Source organism: Theropithecus gelada, chromosome 6 (genome assembly GCF_003255815.1).
Source record: "Theropithecus gelada isolate Dixy chromosome 6, Tgel_1.0, whole genome shotgun sequence".
Classification (NCBI taxonomy): Eukaryota; Metazoa; Chordata; class Mammalia; order Primates; family Cercopithecidae; genus Theropithecus; species Theropithecus gelada.
Window position 1 is genome coordinate 29,446,047 of NC_037673.1, and position 13,989 is coordinate 29,460,035.

Here is a 13,989-nt window from a genome sequence, read left to right on the forward strand (position 1 = left end):
GTTTATTCCTCCTCATTTTACTGACATTAAAAACATTAAAAACGACCCTCTTATAATCATTATCAGTAAGTTTAAACCAGTCAATTAAATAAAATTAAATACAGTGGACAAATCCATAAAAAAGATAGAGCACAACATAGACACACACACAAATGCACAATCTTGTTGTAAATATTTGTATAAATTATTATGTTTTTAAGGTTCTTTTTTCACTTGACTATTTTATGTCTCTCTGTATATTGTAGTATTCCCACATTTTAAATTTTTCATGACTTATGGAATAATATGCATGGTGTCTACTTTCTGTTATTTCAATGTCACCTGAAGAATATTTATATAGGTCATGAATGATACCCTACTAAGTTTTTAATGTAGGTAATCTAGTTTTGAAGAAATATAGACAAAAAGAGTTTTCTAAATATTAGAAATAAGGGTTTTTTTTTTCTTTTTTCAGGTAACATGGGAATCCTAGCTAATAATGAGAAAATGAAAGATATTTTCCAATTCATTGCAATTTAAGTCCTATCTTGAGTTTGGAAAGGCCAGAAATCTGGAAAAATAATTTAAGCAATAGAGTAAGTAACTTAGAAGTATTTATTTGATTATAACTCAAAGAATAAAAGGAATATTTATGAGTTTACATTAATAAAAACTACACTGTTAAGTAGACGAGAATGTATATTTCTTAAAATAATTTTAAGCAGCAAATGTTAAAGAAATTTAGAAAATAGCAAATTACCAAAACAACACAGTAGTAATTGCTGCAGCTTCTCTGATAAATTACTACAGTTAATGATATTACTGTGTTGGTTTAACATATGTCTTCAAATTATGTGATACTCCTTCAGTGAAGAGTTATAGCTTAATTCCCCCTCCTTCGGTGTAGATTGGTCTTAGTGACTAACTTCCAAATAACAGAGTATGGGAAGAGAAACATAGTAACCTTACAGTGAAGAAAACAGACAGATATTGCCTTAAACAGGTAATCAAAGTTAATATCACTAGCAATAAGTTGTGTCAGTACCACATATCTGATAATAATCATTCAATCAGAATAATATTTTACCTTGATATTTCTTCCTAAGAATCCATACCCTCAGTCTATTCAAGCAAAAACATTGGAAAAATCCACACTGGAGAACAGTCTACACATTTCCTCATCAGTACTCCTCAAAATGCAGTTATGAAAGACAAGAACAGATGTAGAAATTGTCAAAAAATAGAATACATCATGGATTCGATCCTAGAACAGAAAAAGATCATTGGTGAAGAAACTGGAGAAATCCTAAATGAAGTTTCTAATTTTTTTCGTAGATTGTCTCAATGTTAATTTCTTAGGAAAAGTGTAAGTCAATACTCAGTATTATCCTTGCAACACTTTCATAAATCAAAAATATTTCAAAAAATAAAAACTAAGTGAAAAAATACATGATTTTATTAAAAATCCAGGATTCATTCAGAAAATACACTTGGCCAAGATTTATGAAAGCCCTGCCAAAACAGTGAAGGGATACCCTTTTTTTCATGTTATCAAAATCAAATCTCCCATCTCCCACGTTGTCATCCAAGTTACCCATTTGGTCTTCTCTCTCATGCGGGTTAGCGTTTATGTTAGGAAGTGTGCTGCTGATAAAGACATACGCAAGACTGGGTAATTTACACAGGAAATGGGGTTTAATGGACTACAATTTCACATGGCTGGGAAGTTCTCAAAATCATGACGGAAGGGAAGGAGTAGCAAGTCACATCCTACATGGCTGGGGCAGGCAAAGAGAAAAGAGCTTGTTCATGGAAATTCCCATTTTCGAAATCATCAGGTCTCATGAGACTTACTCACTTTCATGTGAAGAGCAGAAAAAACACCCACCCCCATCATTCAATCACCTCCCACTGGGTTCCTCCCATGACACGTGGGAACTGTGGGAGTTGCAGTTTAAGATGAGATTGGGTGGAGACACAGCCAAACTATATCAGTAAGTGTTCAAGTTAATAATGTTATCATCTGAATTATGTTTGTGTCCGCATTCCATTTATTACACAAGTTATAGAAAGAAGACAGTAAGTTCTGCTATCACACACTATTTTTGAGAATGAGATTTTATTCAAATGTAATGGATGTACTAGGGAACAACTGGAGCATAAAGTGAAATCATGTTTACTTATCTGCAAATTCAAGAGATACCCTAGGTGAAAACAGAAAACTTCATCTAGGTGAGTCATAGGAATATACAAGCACACGTATACATCAAACATATACTATTTACCATAGCAGTGTGTGTTATGAGCCACCCACTTCTGCTGTTACAACTGTCTATCCAATTTCGGATAAACTTCCTTCCACCACCCCAAAATGACTCATCCATTTCAATTCTTCCACTTTTCACATCCACAAGCAAATTTCAAGTATTTTTTTTAGGTCTATAGTTATATTTCTTGTGTTTTTAAAAATGTACTTCTTAACTATTTAATATGTGTGGAACCATTCTGCTATTTTTATTATGTTACAATAATTTGCTTTTTTAAATGTATCACTGACAAAGTTGTTGAGTATTGTGCCCTTAAATCCCATTTTCCCAAAACCTCATGGTTTTATGACATGATTTTTGATAGCACATTGATTTCTATACACACGGATTTTGCATTACAGAAAAACTGACTGAATTGCTATTAATATATAAAATGAAGTGGTATAGAAAGTGAGTTAAAAGAGAGAGGATGAAGCAGAACAAATGAGAGGAGAGGGAAAGAGAGGAGAGTAACATAGAAAGAAACCTCTAGGCTCTCTGGTGGGGAATTTAGTATGCATTAGCTTTTAGAGATAAAGAAAAGAATAACTTAAGGATTGAGGGATACATCGTCCATAGGAAGAGAGTAGTGTGGATGCATTTGTGGTGGGATAAAAAGTACGATTCATATGTGTGAGTGGAAATGAGTACTGTAGAAAGATGAGCCCCTGGTTAGCTTTGTTCTATCCACAGAGCATTACATTCATCTAGAGTGTAATTATTAAGCTGTGCTAAGATTTTAAATTTAGATCTCTTTGTTTATCTATTGACTATAAACTTTTTGAAGTAATAACATTTAATTGAATTTGTATATTCCATGTATAATCTCAATGCCTTTTTAAGATCATGTCTGATGCACAGGGTATCAATAGATGTATGTTAAGCATATTAATAAAATGATATAGGAAAACAATGTTGAAGATTTTTGAAATGTAAGTTTTGGAAGTCATGAAGGTAACATTAAATGTTCAGTTCAATCATCTATAATGACAGATCAACTGACATATATTAAATTTTTCTAATGTGGCCCACAGTGTTCAACAAGACAAAGTTAAAAAAAAGTAGGAAAACAAGATTTCTTCTAGAGTAGCAGAGAATAAAACATGCTAGGGAAGTTGGATAAACTCTCAAATGGACTTTGATTCGTGTATCCACTTGGTACATCAGGACACTGATATGGGTTGAATTGTGTTCCTCTCAAATTCATATGCATAAAACCCTAACCCCCATATCTCAAAAGATGGCCTCATTTTCAGATAGAAACTTTACAGACATAATCAAGTTAAATGAGGTTATTAGGGTGGCCCCTAATCCAATATGACTTGTGTTCATATAAGAAGGAAAAACTTGGACAGACATATATTGACAGAACAGTTAGTGAAGAGACATAGGGGGAAGTCAGTCATCTGTAAGCCAAGGAGAGAGGCCTAGACCAAACCTTTCTTTCATAGTCCTCAGAGGAAACCAATTCTGCCAATACCTTAATTTTGAACTACTAGTCTCCAGAATTGTGCAAAAATATATTTTAGTTGTTTAAGCCTCAGAGTTTATAGTCCTTCATTATGGCAGACCTAGAAAACCAGTGCAAACACTCTGTCAGATACTATATGTTTTTTTCCAAGTTACATTCCAACCCTCTCTAGATCTTAACAGTTTTACACAGAGCTAAGAACCTAGAAGTTGTATTTTGGAGACATCCTTGACAGCTGATTTCTACTTAGTTGCTGTGACTAGGAGTCTCCTGATGGAAATTTAGAAGGGAAGATAAAAGAAAACAGATCATTTCTTGCTCTGACTGTGATAGAAACATCAACAGCAGATTTTGGCACCTCCAGGAATCTGTGGGCTCCAATATCCTTATCAGCAGTGGCAACAGGAAAGGCTCCGGCCACACAAAGCTGCAAGTAAAGGCTTGTGGGCTAGGGTGATCGCAGCTTCTACATATCTGTGAAATATGTTTTCTCTCTTTTGCAACTTCAGGGCTTCCAAATAGGTTGTTGACCAAATCCTTCTATGCTTAAAATGTCCAGAGGGTTTTCATTTCTCCTGCTTATACACTGATTGATGCAGAATAGTCTCCTTGTGTAGTGAATAGAATAGAGACCATCACCAACAAAGAAGCACCTTCGAGAAGGGAAATTGGCACATAGGCAAGAAGGTATACAAGGTTACAGTTTGTTTTAGCAACAGAATATAATAAATTCAGTTTTTTTAAGAAGGATCTTTGCTCTTGTCACCCAGGCTGGAGTGCAATGGCACAATCTCAGCTCATTGCAACCTCCGCTTCCCGGGTTCAGGCAATTCTCCTGGGAGTTTGGTTTGTGTCCTCATGTCCCTTTCCCCTTAACTTGTTTTCATAACTCTTCTTCAAGTTTGAACTTCTATTTTATTTTACTTTTTTTAAACTGAGTCTGGCTCTGTTGCTCAGGCTGGAGTGCAGTAGCTTCATCTCAGCTCACTGCAAACTTGGCCTCCCAAGTTCAAGCAATTCTCCTGCCTCAGCCCCCTGAATAGCTGGCATTACAGGCATGTGCCACCACTCCTGGATAATTTTTGTGTTTTTAGTAGACACGGGGTTTTGCCATGTTGGCCAGGCTGGTCTTGAACTCCTGACCCCAGGTGATCCACCCGCCTCGGCCTCCAAAAGTGCTGGGATTATGGGCATGAGCCACTACACCTGGCCAATAAATTCATTTTCAATAGCAGCCTATGTTTAATAAATGTGTTTAATAGTGAGATTGGTAATACAGGAGTAAGCCACAACAGAAAGGCCAGCGTAAATAGATCAAGGATTTTGATATTTCAGTGACTGTAGTTTGTATTATTTTTTCATATTTGTCAACCCTTTTACTCTTATAAAATCTCAGTGACGAAGGCCAGGCAGGTATTATTATCTCCATATTACAGATGAGCAAATAATAAGTCAGTTGAATTTAACCAGTTATACTGCTAATTCAGTATTTGTTATTAACTGTTGTTCTTCATTTTTCAAAATTAAAAATTAACAATTATTTGTACTTTTAGTAGTAGTTGTCACTACTCCTTGTCTTGTATCGACTTGGTTCTGAATATCATTTCCTATAAAAATCACCCATCAACCTTTAATCCAATTCATTTTCCCAATAATAGGCTTTAAATGATATTACAGTTTATTTTCATATGCATTTGCATAAATATTTCAAAGAATCATTTTAATGCTCTAATAATTTACATTTGCAAAGATACATTTTAACATAACATAAACCATATAAACATTTTCTTCCTGAAGTGAAGTGACATGTTTTGATGATATATCCAGGTTGTATATCAAATAATGTTCCAATCAGGCAAAGAAGTAGAAAAAAATAGTTGAAACATGTAAATCTTCAATCTCGTTTGTATTTTTTCTTGAATTTTTTAAGCCTTAAATTTACACAGACATTGGACAGTAAATTCAAATGTAAAATGTCTTAGTATTAATAAAGTATATATGTAAAGAATAGAAAATTTCTTTTATGCTGGTAATTTATTTGTAGGATATTAGTCTTTCCATAAATATGTTCATTATAAATTGATTTGTAGTAGCTTTCAAGAAATGCTGTGGAAGCTAAAAGTTGCTCTGTGTTACAAACTTTAATTCACCACAGGTGAATGTACTTTAGGAAGATACAGATGGTTTGAAAAGGACATCCTTGAAAATCAGAGACCATGAAATATATACATGGGCAACACTCAATCTTATAAGAATCGAAGGGATAGAAAATGTGTAAGAAAAAGCTGGAATTATATTTCTATAATTATGGGTATGCCTGTAAAAGTAACCTATCCCACCTTATATGTCCCTTTTAGAAATAATATGTGTACCTGGAAACATATTTGATTTCCTGAGGAGAAGTTAAACTGATAGAAAAAGTAATAAGAAGACTAGAGTTATGGTCATAGTTTAAGAGGACATGTAATTTATTAATAAAAATGGGTATTGTGAAATGATACTGGCCATGGCAATAAATATTCTAAAACTAATTTATATGTATAAATAGTTTTTATATTTCTGAATACTAAGAATTAGGAAAGAAAATTTTGGGTTTCAGTGGGCGATGAAACTTTCTCCATTGGGAGGAAACACTGAATTTATATTCTGGATGAGTCACTAATTGGGTAAACTCAATTGAGCCATTTAAACTCTGTAAACTAAATTTCTTATTTATAAAATATAGGATATAATAGAACCTCATGAATATTTGTATTCATAAATGAAATCCTGTATTAACATATTTAGATTTAGATTTAGCAAGTGCTTAATAAATATTTGCTATTAGCTTTTTTTCAAAATACCTTTATATCTATTTATAAAAAGAGTTATTTGAAGGAAAAAGCACAGTAATGCTGGAAATGATAAAGCACCAATTTTAGCATGCTTCATTAGATTTAGTTTATTTTGTCCCTAAAGTCAGCCTTAAAAAATTAGAAATTCTGACCTCAATTATTAACTTTTCTTTACAAATTTAAATTCATTTGCACTTACTACAATTTGAAAATGTTATTAACTATTTTACAATAAAGTCAGAGGAAAAGCCTGTATATAAATTTAAAGAGTGATTAGAATATATATAATTTAACTTTTATTATTCTATTTCTTTTTTTCTTTTTCTTTTATTATACTTTAAGTTATGAGATATATGTGCAGAACGTGCAGGTTTGTTACATAGGTATACAAGTGCCATGGTCATTTGCTGCACCCATCAACCCACCATCTACATTAGGTATTTCTCCTAAAGCTATCCTTCTCCTAGGCCCCCTCCCACTGATAAGGCCCCAGTGTGTGACATTCCCCTCCCTGTGTCCGTGTGTTCTCATTGTTCAACTCCCACTTATGAGTGAGAACATGCGGTGTTTGATTTTTGGTGCAATACTAATTGTATTTTTCTTCTTTATTTTTTGTTCTGTTTGACACCAAAATTAACTAAATGTAATTAATTTGGAAGTAAAATTAATATTCTATTAGAAGATGGTGGGTTGGTGGACAATCACTGAACTGTGTAAGGCAGATTAGAGTAGTCTGAGGCTATGGGAGGGGATGTTAAAATTTTCAATAAGGAAGTGAGGCTAGGTCTCGATGAGAAGATACTACTCTTAAATATTATTTTAGTAGTGGTATGTGTTCAGAATGTGAACCAAATGGATTTCTGGTAGAAGAACATCATAGCAGAAGAGAAAACCCCATACAGAGAACTCGATGCAGAATTGTGCCTGAACTATCTGGGAAATATTAACAAGTTCAATTTGACAGAACAAGCAATAGACGAAAAGGAAGTAAAGTAAGATAGACCACTGGGAGCTAGAGGAGAGAGTGGGTGCAAGTCAGGCAGAGCCTCTGGTCTCTTACTGCCAGGATACAAGATACTGTTACAGTTAAAGCACAGATACTGGAAAAAGACTGCTTGGATTCAAATCCTATGCTGCCATGCTTAGCCAAGTAATCTGGATCCACAAACTGATTTTCTTTGTCCTTTAGATACTCTATTTGTAAAACTGTGATAATAATATTGCCGACACCATAGAAATTTTTGTAAGTATTATTTTGCGGAGTGAAATGGGAAGCTGTGGATTTTGAGCAGAGTAGTGATATCATCTGACTTACGTTAAAAGTTTACTATGACTACAGTGAGGAAAGCATGAAAAAGCAAAAACAAGAAGGGCACTGAAGGGAGCTATTACGATAATTCAGCTGAGACAGAATGAGTGACTTGTTCTAGAAGTGGAAGTGTTGGGAAATTTTAGATTTTACACTTATTTTGAAGAAATACAAATAAAAGATCATGACAGGTTGGCTATGGAATATGAGAGAAAGGCAAGAGTTAAAGATAACTGCAAGGTTTTTCAACTGATCAATAGAAGCTGGGATCAATTGAAATGGGGGAAGACTGGAAGATGGGAAAATGAGAAGAAAGAAAACCAGTGATTTTTGAAGGTGGAAAATTTGAGATTTTTACCAAATAGTGATTGAAGAGCTGAAAATAGCTGTTAAATGGTAAGTTAGAAATGTGTGACTCATGTTTAGAAGGTAAAATACTGCTTGCAATATAAATTTTAAAATGTCCACATAAAGATGATATTTAATACCATAAAATTACATGAGTTCACCAAAATAGTAAATGTAGATGCACACATACATGCACACAAACATACAGTTTATATATAGTTTGAGTATCCCTTATCCTAAATACTTGAGACCAGAAGTGTTTTAAATTTTGGATATTCTTTTTCACTGGATATTAAACACTTACAATATTCAATATCCATAATGCAAAAATCTGAAATCCAAAATGCTCCAATGAGCATTATATCAGCTCTCAAAAAGTTTTGGATTTTGGAGCATTTTGAATTTTAGGTTTTTGGATTACAGATACTCAACACACACACACACACATTTACATATGCATAAAATTTGTATATGTGTGTATTTGTACAATTATGCATACTTGTGCGCATATGTACTTGAATATAATTGAATTGACATGTTTTACAATATATATCACCTGCAAGAAAAATGTGGGCACTCTAGTGTTTTCTGTTAAGAATCAGGCAATGTCTTCAAATACACAAATGTATTCTAATGCAACCCTGTCATGAGGTACATTATCTGGCAAGTGGTAGATACTTTTATAATAGAAAAAGCCAGCATCTATTTCTGAATCATGGCTTATGGCAAGAAAGGACAAATTGAACAAGAAGTCAATAGAGCGAAGCTGAACACAAAATCTCTCCTTCTGTGAAACATTGACCTGCCGTGGATGTCACATTCAGATTCTTGAGTAGCTTCAAAGTGTCACTCTGAACCAGCCGCACCATCAACTGGAAAGACTGCCTCACAAGTCAACCATACCACTAATAATGTATTTCTAAAGAGATGCATGAAGGTAGGAAAAGCCACCATCTGTTTTTTTGGTTTATTGCAAATAATTTGCTTGGTGACATACTGGGACTACCATGTCAAACAAAAAGATATAATGTAAGACACTTGAGAAGATATCCACTTGGAAGACAGGTGAGAAGATACAGCAAAATCATGAAGAGTTTATTTTAATGACCGAGAAAATCTACCTAGTGCAGCGAACTAACAACCAATGCAAGTGTAAGTTTCAAGGACTGACTAGCACATGAACAAATATGATAGCACTGAAAACTGAGATTTTCAAAAAGGATATTGAAAAAGGAAAGACACACACATGCACACACACATACAAAAACACATTGTGGTCGGCCTTTGAAAGTCATTTTTCTTGAGGAACATGTATCACTAATGAGAAACACAAATACACAGTTATCTCTTTGTAATACTGCTTATAATGTGTAGTGAACTAGAGTAATATAATTACAGTTATTTATTTTTTTCTGAAAAAAAACTAAATGTTCTGGATAAATTTTTAATTTAAACAAATTGCACTGTACTTTACAAAAAATGTTGGATCATTGTAGATGCCAGAAGTGAAGAATATTCTGAGACCTAGACAGAGAGGTAAATAAGTTAATAAAGCAGTAACCATGTGAAGTTATTGAAATAGTAATGGTTAGAGTCGTGAGCTTTCATGCCTACAAAAATCCTAAAGAATTGGTACCAGCAAAGACCTCTAGTATTAGTGATAAAAGAATGAATTGAATCTCTCACCAGATAAAATGTAATTTACCTGGCCATGTGTGTGGGAAGAAATTCTCAACAGAAAGCAAAAGAATAGCCCTGCAACTTTGACGTGTTTGAACACAGACTTACACTGTCCTCACAATGTGGGGATACCACAAGCTGAGAAGCTGGCAATTAAAAAATGATCCTGGTGTGGTGAAAACCCTTGGGGGGTCTACGAATCAAATGAAAAAATTATCCGGAGGAACGTGTTAGTTCATGTAGGATTTACAAAGGGGAAAATCAAAAGATGCCATATTAACATGAGATCATAAGCTCAAAACAAAAAAATTACAACATTCATAGTAAGTGAAAGTCAACAGTCAAATGTACCAGGAGACCTCAAGCTATTGGCCTTAAACTCAAAGTCAACGCCAATGTTATGCCAAGAGCATAACATTTCAGAATGACAAAAAGAAAAAAAACATTAACACACACAAGCACATTTGCGCATAGCCTAAGTCTCGTTAAAAGGATTGAAGAGATAACAGAGTGTCTTTTCACGAAATGCAATGAACTTGAGAAGACGTATCTTAGTTTGTCAGTGGAAAAGCCAAGATGGTAGTTAATATACCCCAATACATTTTCCAGAAACCATAGTTATTGGTGACAGTAAACTTTGAAAGGTGAAGGAAGGTAACCTTAAAACCAGAAGGGCTAGTTAAAGGCCTAATTTAGAATAAATTCTACCTAACGCTTTCTCTTTCTCTTTACTCCATGTATGCAGGAGATAGCAGTTTCTCTGCTTGAAAGAAGATAGGAATACTATTCCGTTATGAAAAGGAATGAAATAATGGCATTTGCAGCAACCTGGATGGAACTGAAGACCATTATTTTAAGTGAAGTAATTCAGAAATGGAAAACTAAACATCGTATGTTGTTACTATAAGTGGGAGCTAAACTAAGAGGATGAGAAGGCATAAGAATCATACGATGGATTCTGGGGACTTGGAAGAAAGGGTGGGAGGAGGGTGAGGGATAAAAGACTACAAATTGGGACAGTGTATTCTTCTCGGGTGATCAATGCACCAAAATCGCACAAATCAACACTAAAGAACTCACTCATGCAACCAAACACTTCCTTTAGAGAAGATAGGATTATACTCTAGAGAGCATCAAACAAAAATTATCTGGCCTGAGATGAAAACCTGAATGTTGGGAGAACATCCTGTTCACAGGGAGATTCAGGGCTAGCCAAATATTTCTACTATTTGATGGTCTAATTGTTAACATTTTATTTAAATAAGTGATGAGAAATGGGCATTATCTTCTCTAAAATGTATGACAAACCCAAGATCAAATTTTAAAAAAAAGACAAATATCATCAGCAGTGATTTTCACAATGATAAGTGGCAGAAAGATCATCATCATCCTACAGTAAAGAACACAATGAGCAAGTATCCCCACATGCATTTACTTGAACTTGTTGTTTTAGTACCCCTGTCTTGTACACGAGAGAATAGATCAAGAGCACCAGGAAGAAAACTACTACAAAAACAGAAACTAAAGCAATTGGGGAAAAAAAAAGAAGCAACTTGATATAATTAACTTATGCATGTAAAATAAATATTACTTTACAGACTTAAAGAACACTGTATCTGTTAAAAAGAATCAGATATAATATATATTTCACATATTTTCTCACACAACATTTAATGGAAAAGGTGAAGGCAGATAGGCTTGTCTTGCTGCTGAGCTCAAAGTGAAAGCATTCATTTTTTTAATCATAAATACAGTCTTAGATGCCCTAAGGTGCCCTCTGTTAGGTTAAGGAAGCTCCTTTCCTGTGGAAGTTATACCACATAGGTATTAATATAGCCACTCTGGGCCACTTTAGGTTAGTGTTCACATACTATGTCATTTCCCAATATATTAGTTTCAGCTTGAGTATATCTATATATTTAAATTGTGTTTCTTGTAAGCAATATATAATATGGCCTTACTTGTTCATTATGTCTGGCATCTTTGCCTTTCAATTGAAAAGCTTAATTCAAACATATACAATTAAGAATTGATATGTCTGATTTAAGTCTTTCATCTTGCCATTTGGATTTCATTTATCTGATTTTTTAAAATGTTTTTCTTTATTTGTCTTCACTGTTTTCTTTGTTGTGAATATACCATATATTGATTTAACTATTTATGTTTCTTTTCGTTATGCTATGCATTTTAATATGCAAATGTTATTCTATTTCATAATCATTTTAGGAACTTTAGATGAGTAAAACAGGTTTATTTTCTTCCAAGTTTTGTGTACTTGTTGTTTTATATTTTACTTTCTTTTGCAATATAAACTCTCTATTTTACTTAGTTTAAAATAATATTAAGCCATTAATAATTTTACAACTCTACATATGAAAGAATACTAAAAAATTGTGTTTTTACATTTTTGTAGGTATATTCTTTTAATGGAGCTTTTACTTACATAGTGTACATCTGGTTGTTAGTTTTTCCCTTCATCTTGAGGAACTTTTTAACTAATTTTTGTCGTAAATTTACTGGATGAAATACTGTGAGGTTTTGATTGGAAATATTTTTGAAACCTGCTGAAATTTAAAGCAATACCTTTTCTGAATATAAAATTTTAGGTTGAAATTCTGATTTATTTTCTTTCTGCCATTTTGAAATTCTATTTTCTTTTCATCTTTATTTTTTTTCCTGATCAGAAGTCACTAGTCATTTATTTTGTTGTACCACTACAAAAAGACACATGCACATGTACTGAGTACTCTTTTATTGCCCCTTGAGATTTTCTCTTTTTCTTTGGTTTAAATCACTTAATTTATAATATACAAATAGTACATCTATTTGTATGTTACACAAATAGTACATCTATTTGTATGTTACACAAATAGTACATCTATTTGTATGTTACACAAATAGTACATCTATTTGTATATTATAAATTGCTTGGAGTTTTGTTAAAGTTCGTGTATATATAATTAATATATTTCATCTACTGGGAATATTCCCATTCCTTATATCTTCCAATGATTGTCTTCTTCTTTTTTTTAATATATTCTTCTGGGACACTAGTTACATAGAGGTTAGATAATTTGATATTATAGCACATATAGAGACATATTTTATTTTATTTAATTTTTCAACTTTCATTTTAGAACTGGAGTACATGTGGAAGTTTTTACAAAGATATATAGTGTGATGCTGAAATTTGGAGTACAACTAAATCCATCATCCAGGTAGTGAGCATAGTACTCAATACGTAGTTTTTAAGCCCTTGCCTCCCTCTCTTACTCATCCTTCTAAGAGTCTTCAGTGGACTATTGTTCCCGTCTTTATGTCCATGTGTACCCAATGTTTAGCTTCCACTCATAAGTGAGAACATTAAGTATTTAAGGTTTTCTGTTTCTATGTTAATTTGCTTAAAATAATGGTATCCAGCTACATACATATTGCTGCAAAGGGTATGATTATTTTTAATGGCTGAGTAGTTGTCCATGGTATATAGATACCATATTTTCTTTATTCCATCCACCCTTGATGGGCACCTGTGTTGATTACGTGTCTTTTCTATTGTGAATAGTGTTGTGATGAACATTCAAGTGAATGTGACTTTTGGCTAGAATAATTATTTTCCTTTGGGTATATACCCAGTAATGGGATTGCTGGATTGAATGGTAGTTCTGATTTAAGTTATTTGAGAAATCTTCAAACTGCTGTTCATAGTAGTTAAACTAATTTACATTCCAACCAACAGTGTATTAGTGTTCTCTTTTCTCCGCAGCTTTGCCAACATTTGTTATTTTTTGACTTTGTTTGTTTGTTTGTTTGTTTTTAGATGTAGTCTTGCTCTGTTGCCCTGGCTGGAGTGCAGGGGCACGATCTCGGCTCGCTGCAAGCTCCACCTCCTGGGTGCATGCCATTTTCCTGCTTCAGCCTCCTGATTAGCTGGGATTACAGGCACCGGCCACCATGCCTGGCTAATTTTTTTATGTTTTTAGTAGAGATGGAGTTTCATCATGTTAGCCAGTTTGGTCTCGATCTCCTGACCTCGTGATCCACCCACCTCAGCCTCCCAAAGTG